The 18478-nt window shown below is 45.0% G+C and overlaps 1 protein-coding gene and 1 long non-coding RNA gene across 6 annotated transcripts in view; one reads left to right on the forward strand and one right to left on the reverse strand.

The window, feature by feature from the left end:
• LOC140106522 (uncharacterized) overlaps positions 1-8672 on the forward strand; it is a 68141-nt gene extending 59469 nt beyond the window's left edge. For both annotated transcript variants that reach the window (XR_011850797.1, XR_011850796.1), the window contains exons 2-3: positions 4328-4505; positions 8373-8672. This is a non-coding gene — a long non-coding RNA (uncharacterized lncRNA). The remainder of the gene's footprint in view (positions 1-4327; positions 4506-8372) is intronic.
• LDB1 (LIM domain binding 1) overlaps positions 1-18478 on the reverse strand; it is a 128101-nt gene that overhangs the window by 86261 nt on the left and 23362 nt on the right. The gene's annotated exons all lie outside the window — the stretch shown is intronic.

An 18478-nucleotide genomic window follows, 5' to 3' on the forward strand; every position in this document is an offset into this window, starting at 1 on the left:
ACCATACAGTGCTAACATAATACCACCATACAGTGCTAACATAATACCACCATACAATGCTAACATACTGTACTACAGCAATACTAACATACTGCAACCAGACAATAGTGACATAACTCCAGTATACTGTACTCATATACTGCCTCCTTACAGTACTTATATACTACCACCGTACAGTACTTATATACTACCACCATACAGTACTTATATACTACCACCATACAGTACTTATATACTACTACCACCATACAGTACTTATATACTACTACCACCATACAGTACTTATATACTACCACCATACAGTACTTATATACTACCACCATACAGTGCCCATAAACTACCACCATACAGTACTTATATACTACCACCATACAGTGCCCATAAACTACCACCATACAGTACTTATATACTACCACCATACAGTGCCCATAAACTACCACCATACAGTACTTATATACTACCACCATACAGTGCCCATAAACTACCACCATACAGTACTTATATACTACCACCATACAGTGCCCATAAACTACCACCATACAGTGCTTATATACTACCACCATACAGTTCTCATACACTACCACCATACAATGCTCATATACTAACACCATACGATGCCCATACACTACCACCATACAGTGCTCATATACTACCACCATACAATGCCCATATACTACCACCATACAGTGCTCATATACTACCACCATACGATGCCCATATACTACCACCATACAGTACTCATACACTACCACCATACAGTGCTCATATACTACCACCATACAGTGCTCATATACTACCACCATACAGTGCTTATATACTACCACCATACAGTGCTCATATACTATCACCATACAGTGCTCATATACTACTACCATACAATGCCCATATACTACCACCATACAGTGCTCATACACTACCACTATACAGTGTCCATATACTACCGCCATACAGTACTCATATACTACCACCATACAGCGCCCATATACCACCACCATACAGTACTCATAAGCTATCACCATACAGTGCTCATACACTATTGCGATAAAGTACTCATATCCTTCCACCATACAGTGCCCATATACTACCCCCATACAGTATTTATATACTACCACCATACAGTGCCCATATACTACCACCATACAGTGCTTATATACTATCACCATACAGTGCCCATATACTACCACCATACAGTGCTTATATACTACTGTCATATAGTGCTAATATACCACCACCATACAGTGCTTATATACTATCACCATACAGTGCCCATATACTACCACCATACAGTGCCCATATACTACCACCATACAGTGCTCATATACTACCACCATACAGTGCCCATATACTACCACCATACAGTGCTTATATACTATCACCATACAGTGCCCATATACTACCACCATACAGTGCTTATATACTACTGTCATATAGTGCTAATATACCACCACCATACAGTGCTTATATACTATCACCATACAGTGCCCATATACTACCACCATACAGTGCCCATATACTACTACCATGCAGTGCTCATATACTACCACCATACAGTGCTCATATACTACCACCATACAGTGCTCATATACTACCACCATACAGTGCCCATATACTACTACCATGCAGTGCTCATATACTACCACCATACAGCGCCCATGTACCACCACCATACAGTACTCATAAGCTATCACCATACAGTGCTCATACACTATCGCCATAAAGTACTCATATCGTTCCACCATACAGTGTCCATATACTACCACCATAAAGTGGCCACATGCCACCAGTAAACAATGCACATTTAGTGCTCCTATACTATCACCAGACTGTGTATATACAATCGCCATACAGAACTCATATACCGCCACCATCCAGTGCCAACATACTACCACCAAACAGTACTCATATACCACCACCATACAGTGCCCATATACTACCACCATACAGTGCCCATATACTACTACCATACAGTACTCATATACTACCACCATATAGTGCTAATATACTACCACCATACAGCGCTTATATAGCACCACCATACAGTACTCATAAACTATCACCATACAGTACTCATACACTATCGCCATACAGTACTCATATACCACCACCATACAGTGCTTATATATTATTACCATTCAGCACTCATATACTACCACAATACAGTGCCCATATACTACCACCATACAGTGCCCATATACCACCACCATACAGTGCCCATATACCACCACCATACAGTGCCCATATACTACCACCATACAGTGCCCATATACCACCACCATACAGTGCCCATATACCACCACCATACAGTACTCTTATACCACCACCATACAGTGCCCATATACTACCAACATACAGTGCCCATATACCACCACCATACAGTACTCATAAACCACCACCATACAGTGCTTATATATTATCACCATACAGTACTCATATACCACCACCATACAGTGCTTATATATTATCACCATACAGTACTCTTATACCACCACCATACAGTGCTCATATACTACCACCATACAGTGCCCATATACTACCAACATACAGTGCCCATATACTTCCATCACACAGTGCCCATATACTGCCACCATACAGTGCCCATATACTGCCACCATACAGTGCCCATATACTACCACCATACAGTGCCCATATACTACCAACATACAGTGCCCATATACCACCACCATACAGTACTCATATACCACCACCATACAGTGCTTATATATTATCACCATACAGTACTCTTATACCACCACCATACAGTGCCCATATACTACCACCATACAGTGCTCATATACTACCACCATACAGTGCCCATATACTACCAACATACAGTGCCCATATACTACCACCATACAGTGCCCATATACTGCCACCATACAGTGCCCATATACTGCCACCATACAGTACTCATATACTACCAACATACAGTGCCCATATACTTCCATCACACAGTGCCCATATACTGCCACCATACAGTGCCCATATACTGCCACCATACAGTGCCCATATACTACCATCATACAGTGCCCATATACTACCAACATACAGTGCCCATATACCACCACCATACAGTACTCATATACCACCACCATACAGTGCTTATATATTATTACCATACAGTACTCATATACCACCACCATACAGTGCTTATATATTATCACCATACAGTACTCTTATACCACCACCATACAGTGCCCATATACTACCACCATACAGTGCTCATATACTACCACCATACAGTGCCCATATACTACCAACATACAGTGCCCTATGTGGCAGGGTGGCTGCCACTCGAGAAGCTTTTGGGCATAAAATGTGCATTTTGCCTTATGAAAAGCTGAGTAGAAGACAGACCTGGAAAAGTTGGGTCTGTCTAATTAAGTTGATTAGTTTTCAGCTGGAGGGGCTGCACTAATAGATGGGGCAGACTTCACACTGGGCTCCACCCTGGGGAAGAGACAGGCTACGGCAAAGGCCTGTGGAGCGGTGGCAGTGAACTGTTACTGTGTTTTTGGGGTGGCTGGCAGTAGGCCAGCACCTGGTGAGGTAGGGAACCTCGATGTATAGTAAGTGCCGGAGAGACATAGGTATTATTTTTATGTTTTGAGTTTGTGTACTGCCAAATAAAGCTGGCTGAGGCCAGTCTTAACCTTACTCACATTGTGTGAATTCCCTGTGAGTGCTGGTCGTCTGCTTAGGAGACGACGATCCCCGGAGCTAATCCCTTACACCATATACTACCAACATACAGTGCCCATATACTGCCACCATACAGTGCCCATATACTACCACCATACAGTGCTCATATACTACCATCATACAGTGGCCGCATGCCACCACTATACAATGATCATATATTACCACCATACAGTGTTCATATCTCCAGTGCTTATATACTACCCCAATACTATGACCACATAACAGCGCAACATGTAACGTAATCTAATAATTGTGCTCTAAATATGAAAAGACCATGAGTGGTGCCCCCTGTGCAATGACACAAGTTATGCGCCCTAAGTCCTGGAAGGGGTTGCCCCATGTCAGCATTGTGTCCCAATGTCTGGGGGCCTGGGGGTTACCCCATGTCTCCCTTATATCTTAGGTTCTGTGATGTCCCATGATCGCAGCTTTTAGTGACTACATAATGAGCTGAGACATCCGCACTGTCACACTGTACCAAAGCCTCTCCATACCCCTGGAGGCTCCTCAGATCTCAGATATTCCTCACACACGGCCCCATAGGACATTCATCCAAGGCTCTCTCTCCGCTTGGGAGCTAAGAAGCAAGTGACATCTTCTCTTTTAAGAAATAATTTCTTTCCTCAAGGTCACGATCACCTGGCGCCGCGCTGATAATCACAGGAAGAAGACTAGAGACGAGGAGGAAACCTCACCGCTGGGAACATCTCCTCGCCTCCACCACCAGGGCCCATCATCTGTATTATAGAAAGAGGGGGGACTCTACTACACCCCACTTCTCATCATAAATCCAAAGGAAACTACAGGTAAGTACAGAATATGCTTGTTAAAGAGGACCTTTCACCACCTCACACATGTAGTGATTAACCTGCCATAATATTAGGGGCTGAGTCACAGATTCAGGAATTTTCTTTCTAGCCCCCACGGTTTCTGAGGTATCAGTCCCAGTATCGGACCATTTTAATCCTCTCTACAGTCATAGATGAGGTGCTGTGCCGAAGGAGGGGGTGATTTTATTCATCTCTGTCACTGTCCAATCAGTGGCAGGCAATGGAAGAGGGGGCAGGGTTATGCTAATCTTCTCAATGTAAGAAAACACACGCTCCCCTCCTCTGCTCCAGCAACTCCTCTCTGATAGTGGACAGGATTACAATGGTCAGATATTGGGACTGATAGCTCAGCAATCATGGGGGCTAGAAAGAAAATTCAAAGTGCCCTTGGATCTGTGAAGCAGTCCCAATATTATAGTCTACTCTATGTGTGTGAGGCAGTAGAATTTCGCATTTATATCGGTCCTCCAGAAGATAGAAGAGGTTCCCAATATTAGACTACGTTTGCATTGGTTCTCTCCACACTGACCCTCTGCTCCAAGCCACACATTTTACAACCGTATCAATCGTACCCAAAAATTATAGTCCCTGAAAACTTTATGTACACCATGGAAAATCAATAGTGATCCCTTCATTTACTGGAGGCCCCACTTTGCCCATGTATTGTAGGGAATGAACAATGGCTTTAAGGGAACCAGACAATCACCTACTTTTACCCGACTAAACTCCCAGCCCTGAGGTATGAAATGTCCTTTCTAGAATTCCCTCTCTTTTAGGAAATCTCAACTGTTTACTTATAAAAAATCTCCACCAAATTCACATGCAAATGACTAGAAAAGAGTCACAATTTACCTGAAATGAGTCGAATTTAGAGGTTGCAGGGGGAAAGTGTAATTTCTGAAAGTTTTCAAGATCGGAGGGTGTCCCAGCAGTCTATAACTTTCCCTATTCACAGCAAACTATAAAAAAAAGATATGCGCAATACTCCGCTTTACCTGCGGGGGTGCTGCAGCGCAGCAGAAGATTTGCATCATCTGATTTTCTATGGTCGCAGAATATAATTTATAGAATTAATAATGAAAATATAAACTTTCTCTGCTACTCATATTTCTGGTAATTGGTGGAGAATTTCTCGATGACCTGAAGCTGTGGGAAGGAATCTTTATACACTTTACTATCTGTCTCCTGGAGGCCGTCACCTGATGATCTCCCAGGCCCCCGTGTTTATAGAGCCGCCACCTGTGCCACCTATTTACCATCATCATTGCTGAGAACAGATCCCACAGAGAGGCCCCTCACCCCGAGGACACCCCGAGCTGCTGATGCAACCAGATATAGGAAACAAAGAAAAAGTCTAGGACAACATCTAAACTTCATTATCATAAAAATATATAATAACCAACTCTGAACATCAGGGTCCAATTCTGTAGGGGACGTCGTAAATATCAGAGACTGGACAGAGACTGCACTGGTTTCTATGAGAGTAAAGACTCCTATTATATAGGTAATATCTATATAGGTCTGTCTATAACATAACTCCCTGTGCCCTATACACATCACATTATCATGGAACTGTACAGTGAAACAGGAAATCTACCACCAGGATGAAGGACTGTAAACCAAGCACACGGAAATACTGGTGTGCGCCCCCTCTGGCAGCTTCTGCTCTTCTTTTAGATTCTTATGTCCTGGTTTTTACAGAGAAAAAGGGCTTTGAAAATTATGCAAATGAACCTGAGGGGTTCCAAGCTCCATTGGCAACTATGGAGCTTGGAGCCGCTCAATTTAGAGGCGCACACCAGTATGTCAGTGTGCTTGATATATAATCCTTCATCCTGGTGGTAGATGTTCTTTAAGAATTCCTACATTTTTGAGCACACTGTTTCATCGAACAGTGCCATGAAAATGATGGTTGGTTTACAAACCTTCATCCTGGTGGCAGATTTCCTTTAAAATTCTAAAAATGCAACTGAGCCTGAAAAGTTACTGGGGGTGTAAGCAAAGCCCCGGTGCCTGGATCTATAAGTAAGTGCCCCTGGTACATCAGGATGGATTTGTTGGTAAATTTTCTTGAAGACAATTGTACAAAATTGGAAGTAAATGGGGCTCATTTACTAAGGGCACCCGAGTCTGCGCCGGGATTGTGACATGCGACCCTTTTGTGGCACAGCTGCGCTGCTTCCATACAACCAAAATTAGGGGGCCATGCCGGCGGTCGGTCAGACTGATTCGGACAGAGAGCGGGATTTACCTTTCAAATTGTGTCGCATGCCCTATATTAAAGGTGCACCACAAAAAAGATCGTGAATTCTGACGGACCTGAGTGGGTGATTTCTGGCGCACGATCTTAGTGAATTTCTGTCGCATGCCAAGCACTTACATGCACCGGGAGGAAGAAGGTGAACTCCGGCGGTACTGAGTGGGGAAGGGACACATGCAGGATATCTTCATGAATCGCGGCAGATGTGCATTCCGTCGGACATTCCGGATCGCGGATTGTGCAGAACCGGGTTAGTAAATGTGCCCCAGTATCTCCATGTGCATGAGGCCCAATGGTTCCCAAACATTCTACATTTTCTGAAAATGTTGCAATTTTTCAATACAAATTCCAACAAAACTAGACCCTTAGTAAATAAGCCCCAATATCTATGAGCAGGCAGGAGGTTGTGCGCCTCCATATAACGGTGTCATCTGGATAATACCTGCCATAAACAAGTCCTCTAAATAATTCAGCAGCTGATTATCTGCTCGTTCGCTGTAAATCATTGATTATTTACCCGTATGGAGGACGAGCGAGATTTACCGAAGGACAATTAAAAAAAGCGGAATATGAAGCAGCGACTAGTAGTATCCACCGCCGCTCCTTCCAAGGACTATTAGGGGCTAAATATTTAATCTGTAACTCCGGGATGGAAAAAAAATCCTTCATCTCGGACGCAGGAGATTTTTACGACTGTTTTGCTCATATCATTATGCAGATGCTGGATAATTATGGCTCCGGCTCTGGAAAACAAAGGCAGAACTAGTGCAAGCAACAGGAATTTATACCCCCACCCCCTAATATACATGTGAATCATCCTACAGGGGGGTCCAGAAATGCTCCTGTGGAGCAATGTCCAGAACTTCTTATAGCCCCAATAGGGCAGTAGGTGAGGTCTAGCATTCAGCAGGGGTGGCAGTTCTTGGACCCCCATCAATAACACGTATCACCTCTTTATTAGATAACTTAATGATTTAACTCCTACAAATACCCTAAATAAAGATAAATAAAATGTGTTTGTCTATAACCAACACTAGGGGGAGCCCAGGAACTCACTGTATACTGTGTTTCTATAGAGTTCAATTTATAATCTGTATGCAATAAGCTCCAGAGCTCCCCCTAGAGGTGAATGTGTACAGACAGAATGTATCACTCATCTCTATGTCTGTGCAGGGGATTTGGAGGTCTTTGTTACAAAGTTTCAACTCTGCCCACTATTGATATATGTTTATTTATTTATTTTCTGCTTTTTCAGTTTATGGTATCATAAATACCTGCTCTGTTATATGTGTGGATATTATTGATTTATGAGCTTTTTATTAATAAGTCATCTCGCCTATAGCAAGTGTCACACCCTGTGCGGTCACATATACACACATACAGTCCATAGGCACCCACATGCTCACATAAACAGTATATAGATACATACAGATACATAAAGATACATACACGTACGGTTCATACATGATGACTTATACACTGATATGATAATGAGCACACTATGACATGACTTACATGAAGGAACTTGCATTGTTATTGTGGGAAGCCGCGTGTTGTAACATCATGTTGTCCATATGTTTCAGGTGAATGGAATGTATCAGCCGCGGAAGATGGGACACGGCCCGGATAGGAGGGACACAAGGCTTTGTAGGTCAGATGGAGTGCAGATGTTCTGAACCACTTCTGGATCATGAAACAAGAACATCCTCAGGACAAACCGACCCCATGGTTGGCTTCAACTTCAGTGCCGTCCTTCTCTCCAGGGCAAGCAATCTAGTGCCCTGACCTCTGGCTACAGTATCTAGAGGTTGGGTAGAGTAAACTTCATACCAACCCTGCCTATAGAAATCACTTTAGTTACATCTAATGTCTACGTTTTTCTAAAAAAATATCTCCAAATCCGTTGCACAGATGTGTAATTAAATGATTACAACCAGCAGCCACCACTAGGGGGAGCCCACTGCGTATGGTGCTATTATTGATTGATAGAAATGTCTGCGATAAGCTTCCAAGCGCCATCTCGTGGCAACTCCCAGATTCTGAATTTTACTCGGACGTGTTCTCATACAAATGTATGCATAAACTGACAGTGTGCGAAGAGCTGAGACACTGTCTGATGGGTCCGACTGTGCAGGGACACACAGCAGGAAGGTAACAGAAAAGATGATCCATGATTGTTCCGTCACATGAATTACATATGACGATGACCTTCTTAGTGGTGGTCGCAGGTATTAGGCACCTGTGGAGTGACACAGAGCGTTGCTGCTGTTGTCCCTCTGTAGTCACACGTTGGCCGCTCTATGGTCACCGCTGCGTCCACCCCCCCCACACACACACACATGCAATGATCTTGAACGCTATCATCCCGCGGGTCACACGAAATTCTATTTCTCCGCTGCGCAATCAGCCCCTCTCCCTCCCTGAAGCGTCTGTCGCACTGAGTTATGTACGGCCTGGCCTGAGCAGTGGATAGAGCACCGGGGACATGCAGCGTAGCCCGCACCAGGGGGGGCGCATGACCTTTCATTAACCCATTTATCACTGCCTCCCTCTATAGGCTGCCGTTATTTCATTCATATCCACCTTCTCCCAAGACGCTCCCTCCTGTCCGGTTATTGATTCTATCCAGCTGTATGTTAGCTATATCTGTCTCTTAGAAAGCTGGGTGACAGAATGTTCTTGATCGGAAGGGATCAGTTTTTTACATGGGTTTAAAGAAATTCTGCCATCAAAATCAAAACTGTGGTAAAAGGGTATAGTTACCAGAGCCCCTCCAAGCGGAAGCTTCACAGGCTGTTACACTGTACGGGAGCACATTTCACGCCTCCCACTGTGTGAGATTACATCAGGCAGAGGGAATAGAGGTGGTTACAGTGAACAGCCTGTGAAGCTGCAGCAGGAATATAAATCCATATATCACAGTCCTGCTGCTACTTTCAACATACACAAAGGTCTGATTACACATCTCTCCAGGGACAATACCTAATACTCTCTGCAGAGAGCTAAGAGCACAGCAGTGTTAGGTCACATTGTCAGTGCTCTTGGAGAAGCTTCAATCCTGGAATATAAATCCATATTTCACAGTCCTGCTGCTACTAACAACATACACAAAGGTCTGATTACACATCTCTCCAGGGACAATACATAACACTGTCTGCAGAGAGTTAAGAGCACAGAAGTGTGAATAAACACCCCCAGTGCACATGAAGAGGTTACAACCTTGGAATATAAATCCATATATCACAGTCCTGCTGATAGTTTCAACATAATCAATAGTGTGATTACACTGGGACAACACTGTCTGCTGAGAGCACAGAGCACAGAGCACAGCAGTGTTAGGTCACATTATCAGTACTCTTGGAGAAGCTAAAATCCTGGAATAAATCCATATATCCGGATGTTACTGACAACATACACAACACATCACTCCAGGGACAATACCTAACATTGTCCGCACAGAGAGCACAGAGCACAGCAGTGTGAGGACACTTCTAAAACCCTTGAATATGAATCCATATTGTGCATTATTCATAGTTTGCACAGAGCAGATGTGTGTCAGTGATGTACGGTGTGAGGAATCTCTTCAGCCTTATAATGCGTTGCACAGGCTCTGTATTACATGTGTATCAGCCCCTGTAATAAGGAGAATAAGCCCCCGGCTCCGAGCAGCGTCTGCTATTCCCCGCGGCCTCCCCTGTACATGTGCACACCCTGCCCTGGCTTGGACCCTCCATGTCTCTACATTTGCTATGCAGCTGACCCCCATAAGGGAATAGCGCATTGGCTTGTGTTATTGACCCCCTTGACTCCCGTCCTGCTCCGTGGAGGATTCGCCGCGGCGGCGGTGCTATGATTCAGCATCCCTATCTGTAACACGTTTTTATTTTTTTTCGTTGCTTTGTTCCTTTTTGCATTGCTCTGCTCCCCATTAAGCTTAAGCTGCCCCTTCCCCCACCTTCCTCCTACTTCTTTCTCCCTCTGGAAGCTGCCAGCGCTCTGCTTCCTCAAGCAGAAAGTCACATGACTTTTTCTCGTGAGCCAGGCCAAAAATTTAAAGCGCAAGGAGAAAAACAAGCGAGATGGCGAGAGCCGCCGCGCTGTTTATTCGCCGCGCTCCGGGGGGGCTCTTTCATCTACGGGGGGCGAAATTGATTAGTGGGCTGATAGTGAGGAGAATTATAGATCGTGGCGTCCGCGTAGAGCGGGATACGGGGTCTTCTGGGCAACGAAGAGTTAAGTCCGAGTCCCCAAATGCAGCCCTTATTTTAGTTTTTTTCGGAAGGCGGTAGCGGCGGGCTGGATTTCGTCTTAACTATCTCAGCTTAGGAGGTTTTAATTAGCGGCAATACTGACTGCGATTCCGGTTTATCTATCCGACAAGGACGGACGGGTCAGAACCAAAACAATTACTTAAAAATAATCCCCTAGATTGCGCAAAATTAGGGGGAAAAAAAACACCTCCGAAATTGGCCACTAAACAATCGCTTATAAAAAAACGTGACCCATTAATCTGTATTATGATGTGGTTACCCACAATCCCGTGCAAACAGGGAAGAATGAATACAATACCAGGGAGACAGTGATGACTGACACATGGAAAGAACAGTGTGATGTATCATCTAATAGGATACACTGGAGACTCTGCACACGGTATATACAGGCCGTGTGAGTGACAGGAGAGCAGTGTGTGATGTATCATCTAATAGGATACACTGGAGACTCTGCACACAGTATATACAGGCCATGTGAGTGACAGGAGAGCAGTGTGATGTATCATCTAATAGGATACACTGGAGACTCTGCACACGGTATATACAGGCCGTGTGAGTGACAGGAGAGCAGTGTGATGTATCATCTAATAGGATACACTGGAGACTCTGCACACAGTATATACAGGCCGTGTGAGTGACAGGAGAGCAGTGTGATGTATCATCTAATAGGATACACTGGAGACTCAGCACACAGTATATACAGGCCGTGTGAGTGACAGGAGAGCAGTGTGATGTATCATCTAATAGGATACACTGGAGACTCTGCACACAGTATATACAGGCCGTGTGAGTGACAGGAGAGCAGTGTGATGTATCATCTAATAGGATACACTGGAGCCTCTGCACACAGTATATACAGGCCGTGTGAGTGACAGGAGAGCAGTGTGATGTGTCATCTAATAGGATACACTGGAGACTCTGCACACAGTATATACAGGCCGTGTGAGTGACAGGAGAGCAGTGTGATGTATCATCTGATAGGATACACTGGAGCCTCTGCACACAGTATATACAGGCCATGTGAGTGACAGGAGAGCAGTGTGATGTATCATCTAATAGGATACACTGGAGACTCTGCACACAGTATATACAGGCCGTGTGAGTGACAGGAGAGCAGTGTGATGTATCATCTAATAGGATACACTGGAGACTCTGTACACAGTATATACAGGCCGTGTGAGTGACAGGAGAGCAGTGTGATGTGTCATCTAATAGGATACACTGGAGACTCTGTACACAGTATATACAGGCCGTGTGAGTGACAGGAGAGCAGTGTGATGTATCATCTAATAGGATACACTGGAGACTCTGCACACAGTATATACAGGCCGTGTAAGTGACAGGAGAGCAGTGTGATGTATCATCTAATAGGATACACTGGAGACTCTGCACACAGTATATACAGGCCGTGTGAGTGACAGGAGAGCAGTGTGATGTATCATCTAATAGGATACACTGGAGACTCTGCACACAGTATATACAGGCCGTGTGAGTGACAGGAGAGCAGTGTGATGTATCATCTAATAGGATACACTGGAGACTGCACACAGTATATACAGGCCGTGTGAGTGACAGGTGAGCAGTGTGATGTATCATCTAATAGGATACACTGGAGACTCTGTACACAGTATATACAGGCCGTGTGAGTGACAGGAGAGCAGTGTGATGTATCATCTAATAGGATACACTGGAGCCTCTGCACACAGTATATACAGGCCGTGTGAGTGACAGGAGAGCAGTGTGATGTGTCATCTAATAGGATACACTGGAGACTCTGCACACAGTATATACAGGCCGTGTGAGTGACAGGAGAGCAGTGTGATGTATCATCTAATAGGATACACTGGAGCCTCTGCACACAGTATATACAGGCCATGTGAGTGACAGGAGAGCAGTGTGATGTATCATCTAATAGGATACACTGGAGACTCTGCACAAAGTATATACAGGCCGTGTGAGTGACAGGAGAGCAGTGTGATGTATCATCTAATAGGATACACTGGAGCCTCTGCACACAGTATATACAGGCCGGGTGAGTGACAGGAGAGCAGTGTGATGTGTCATCTAATAGGATACACTGGAGACTCTGCACACAGTATATACAGGCCGTGTGAGTGACAGGAGAGCAGTGTGATGTATCATCTAATAGGATACACTGGAGCCTCTGCACACAGTATATACAGGCCATGTGAGTGACAGGAGAGCAGTGTGATGTATCATCTAATAGGATACACTGGAGACTCTGCACACAGTATATACAGGCCGTGTGAGTGACAGGAGAGCAGTGTGATGTGTCATCTAATAGGATACACTGGAGACTCTGCACACAGTATATACAGGCCGTGTGAGTGACAGGAGAGCAGTGTGATGTATCATCTAATAGGATACACTGGAGACTCTGCACACAGTATATACAGGCCGTGTGAGTGACAGGAGAGCAGTGTGATGTATCATCTAATAGGATACACTGGAGACTCAGCACACAGTATATACAGGCCGTGTGAGTGACAGGAGAGCAGTGTGATGTATCATCTAATAGGATACACTGGAGACTCTGCACACAGTATATACAGGCCGTGTGAGTGACAGGAGAGCAGTGTGATGTATCATCTAATAGGATACACTGGAGACTCTGTACACAGTATATACAGGCCGTGTGAGTGACAGGAGAGCAGTGTGTGATGTATCATCTAATAGGATACACTGGAGACTCTGCACACAGTATATACAGGCCGTGTGAGTGACAGGAGAGCAGTGTGATGTATCATCTAATAGGATACACTGGAGGCTCTGCACACAGTATATACAGGCCGTGTGAGTGACAGGAGAGCAGTGTGATGTATCATCTAATAGGATACACTGGAGACTCTGCACACAGTATATACAGGCCGTGTGAGTGACAGGAGAGCAGTGTGATGTATCATCTAATAGGATACACTGGAGGCTCTGCACACAGTATATACAGGCCGTGTGAGTGACAGGAGAGCAGTGTGATGTATCATCTAATAGGATACACTGGAGACTCTGCACACAGTATATACAGGCCGTGTGAGTGACAGGAGAGCAGTGTGATGTATCATCTAATAGGATACACTGGAGGCTCTGCACACAGTATATACAGGCAGTGTGAGTGACAGGAGAGCAGTGTGATGTATCATCTAATAGGATACACTGGAGGCTCTGCACACAGTATATACAGGCCGTGTGAGTGACAGGAGAGCAGTGTGATGTATCATCTAATAGGATACACTGGAGACTCTGCACACAGTATATACAGGCCGTGTGAGTGACAGGAGAGCAGTGTGATGTATCATCTAATAGGATACACTGGAGACTCTGCACACAGTATATACAGGCCGTGTGAGTGACAGGAGAGCAGTGTGATGTATCATCTAATAGGATACACTGGAGGCTCTGCACACAGTATATACAGGCAGTGTGAGTGACAGGAGAGCAGTGTGATGTATCATCTAATAGGATACACTGGAGACTCTGCACACAGTATATACAGGCCGTGTGAGTGACAGGAGAGCAGTGTGATGTATCATCTAATAGGATACACTGGAGACTCTGCACACAGTATATACAGGCCGTGTGAGTGACAGGAGAGCAGTGTGATGTATCATCTAATAGGATACACTGGAGACTCTGCACACAGTATATACAGGCCGTGTGAGTGACAGGAGAGCAGTGTGATGTATCATCTAATAGGATACACTGGAGACTCTGTACACAGTATATACAGGCCGTGTGAGTGACAGGAGAGCAGTGTGATGTGTCATCTAATAGGATACACTGGAGACTCTGCACACAGTATATACAGGCCGTGTGAGTGACAGGAGAGCAGTGTGAGGTATCATCTAATAGGAGACACTGGAGACTCTGCACACAGTATATACAGGCCGTGTGAGTGACAGGAGAGCAGTGTGATGTATCATCTAATAGGATACACTGGAGACTCTGTACATAGTATATACAGGCCGTGTGAGTGACAGGAGAGCAGTGTGATGTATCATCCAATAGGATACACTGGAGACTCTGCACACAGTATATACAGGCCATGTGAGTGACAGGAGAGCAGTGTGATGTATCATCTAATAGGATACACTGGAGACTCTGCACACAGTATATACAGGCCGTGTGAGTGACAGGAGAGCAGTGTGATGTGTCATCTAATAGGATACACTGGAGACTCTGCACACAGTATATACAGGCCGTGTGAGTGACAGGAGAGCAGTGTGATGTATCATCTAATAGGATACACTGGAGACTGCACACAGTATATACAGGCCGTGTGAGTGACAGGAGAGCAGTGTGATGTATCATCTAATAGGATACACTGGAGGCTCTGCACACAGTATATACAGGCCGTGTGAGTGACAGGAGAGCAGTGTGATGTATCATCTAATAGGATGCACTGGAGACTCTGCACACAGTATATACAGGCCGTGTGAGTGACAGGAGAGCAGTGTGATGTATCATCTAATAGGATACACTGGAGACTCAGCACACAGTATATACAGGCCGTGTGAGTGACAGGAGAGCAGTGTGATGTATCATCTAATAGGATACACTGGAGCCTCTGCACACACTATATACAGGCCGTGTGAGTGACAGGAGAGCAGTGTGATGTATCATCTAATAGGATACACTGGAGACTCTGCACACAGTATATACAGGCCGTGTGAGTGACAGGAGAGCAGTGTGATGTGTCATCTAATAGGATACACTGGAGACTCTGCACACAGTATATACAGGCCATGTGAGTGACAGGAGAGCAGTGTGATGTATCATCTAATAGGATACACTGGAGACTCTGCACACAGTATATACAGGCCGTGTGAGTGACAGGAGAGCAGTGTGATGTATCATCTAATAGGATACACTGGAGACTCTGCACACAGTATATACAGGGCGTGTGAGTGACAGGAGAGCAGTGTGTGATGTATCATCTAATAGGATACACTGGAGACTCTGCACACAGTATATACAGGCCGTGTGAGTGACAGGAGAGCAGTGTGATGTATCATCTAATAGGATACACTGGAGGCTCTGCACACAGTATATACAGGCCGTGTGAGTGACAGGAGAGCAGTGTAATGTATTATCTAATAGGATACACTGGAGACTCTGCACACAGTATATACAGGCCGTGTGAGTGACAGGAGAGCAGTGTGATGTATCATCTAATAGGATACACTGGAGACTCTGCACACAGTATATACAGGCCGTGTGAGTGACAGGAGAGCAGTGTGATGTGTCATCTAATAGGATACACTGGAGACTCTGCACACAGTATATACAGGCCGTGTGAGTGACAGGAGAGCAGTGTGATGTATCATCTAATAGGATGCACTGGAGACTCTGCACACAGTATATACAGGCCGTGTGAGTGACAGGAGAGCAGTGTGATGTATCATCTAATAGGATACACTGGAGACTCTGCACACAGTATATACAGGCCGTGTGAGTGACAGGAGAGCAGTGTGATGTATCATCTAATAGGATACACTGGAGACTCTGCACACAGTATATACAGGCTGTGTGAGTGACAGGAGAGCAGTGTGAGGTATCATCTAATAGGATACACTGGAGACTCTGCACACAGTATATACAGGCCGTGTGAGTGACAGGAGAGCAGTGTGTGATGTATCATCTAATAGGATACACTGGAGACTCTGCACACAGTATATACAGGCCGTGTGAGTGACAGGAGAGCAGTGTGATGTATCATCTAATAGGATACACTGGAGACTCTGCACACAGTATATACAGGCCGTGTGAGTGACAGGAGAGCAGTGTGATGTATTATCTAATAGGATACACTGGAGACTCTGCACACAGTATATACAGGCCGTGTGAGTGACAGGAGAGCAGTGTGATGTATCATCTAATAGGATACACTGGAGACTCTGTACACAGTATATACAGGCTGTGTGAGTGACAGGAGAGCAGTGTGATGTATCATCTAATAGGATACACTGGAGACTCTGCACACAGTATATACAGGCCGTGTGAGTGACAGGAGAGCAGTGTGATGTATCATCTAATAGGATACACTGGATACTCTGCACACAGTATATACAGGCCGTGTGAGTGACAGGAGAGCAGTGTAATGTATTATCTAATAGGATACACTGGAGACTCTGCACACAGTATATACAGGCCGTGTGAGTGACAGGAGAGCAGTGTGATGTATCATCTAATAGGATACACTGGAGACTCTGCACACAGTATATACAGGCTGTGTGAGTGACAGGAGAGCAGTGTGAGGTATCATCTAATAGGATACACTGGAGACTCTGCACACAGTATATACAGGCCGTGTGAGTGACAGGAGAGCAGTGTGTGATGTATCATCTAATAGGATACACTGGAGACTCTGCACACAGTATATACAGGCCGTGTGAGTGACAGGAGAGCAGTGTGATGTATCATCTAATAGGATACACTGGAGACTCTGCACACAGTATATACAGGCCGTGTGAGTGACAGGAGAGCAGTGTGATGTATTATCTAATAGGATACACTGGAGACTCTGCACACAGTATATACAGGCCGTGTGAGTGACAGGAGAGCAGTGTGATGTATCATCTAATAGGATACACTGGAGACTCTGCACACAGTATATACCGGCCGTGTGAGTGACAGGAGAGCAGTGTGATGTATCATCTAATAGGATACACTGGAGACTCTGCACACAGTATATACAGGCCGTGTGAGTGACAGGAGAGCAGTGTGATGTATCATCTAATAGGATACACTGGAGCCTCTGCACACAGTATATACAGGCTGTGTGAGTGACAGGAGAGCAGTGTGATGTATCATCTAATAGGATACACTGGAGCCTCTGCACACAGTATATACAGGCCGTGTGAGTGACAGGAGAGCAGTGTGTGATGTATCATCTAATAGGAGACACTGGAGACTCTGCACACAGTATATACAGGCCGTGTGAGTGACAGGAGAGCAGTGTGATGTATTATCTAATAGGATACACTGGAGACTCTGCACACAGTATATACAGGCCGTGTGAGTGACAGGAGAGCAGTGTGATGTATCATCTAATAGGATACACACTGGAGACTCTGCACACAGTATATACAGGCCATGTGAGTCATAGGAGAACAATCTGAAGCTGAAGCTTATAGTATATGCTGGTAATTCTGCACACAGTATAGCCTGGATGTATAAGTCTGGGGAAGGTGACGGAGAGTAGGGATTAGATAAGTAAGTGATGATGTAACGCTGTGGTCCACTGGAAGCCCTGCACACAGAACACTTCCTGACATGGCAGGATAACTCTCTGTATTGCTGGTCAGACTGGTGATCAAAGGTTGTAACCAAGCCCCATTCCCCTCAAAGAGGTGGTCTGCAATACCGCATGAACAGGCGGGGGCGCTCTTTCTATTAGAGAT

Source organism: Engystomops pustulosus, chromosome 11 (genome assembly GCF_040894005.1).
Source record: "Engystomops pustulosus chromosome 11, aEngPut4.maternal, whole genome shotgun sequence".
Classification (NCBI taxonomy): Eukaryota; Metazoa; Chordata; class Amphibia; order Anura; family Leptodactylidae; genus Engystomops; species Engystomops pustulosus.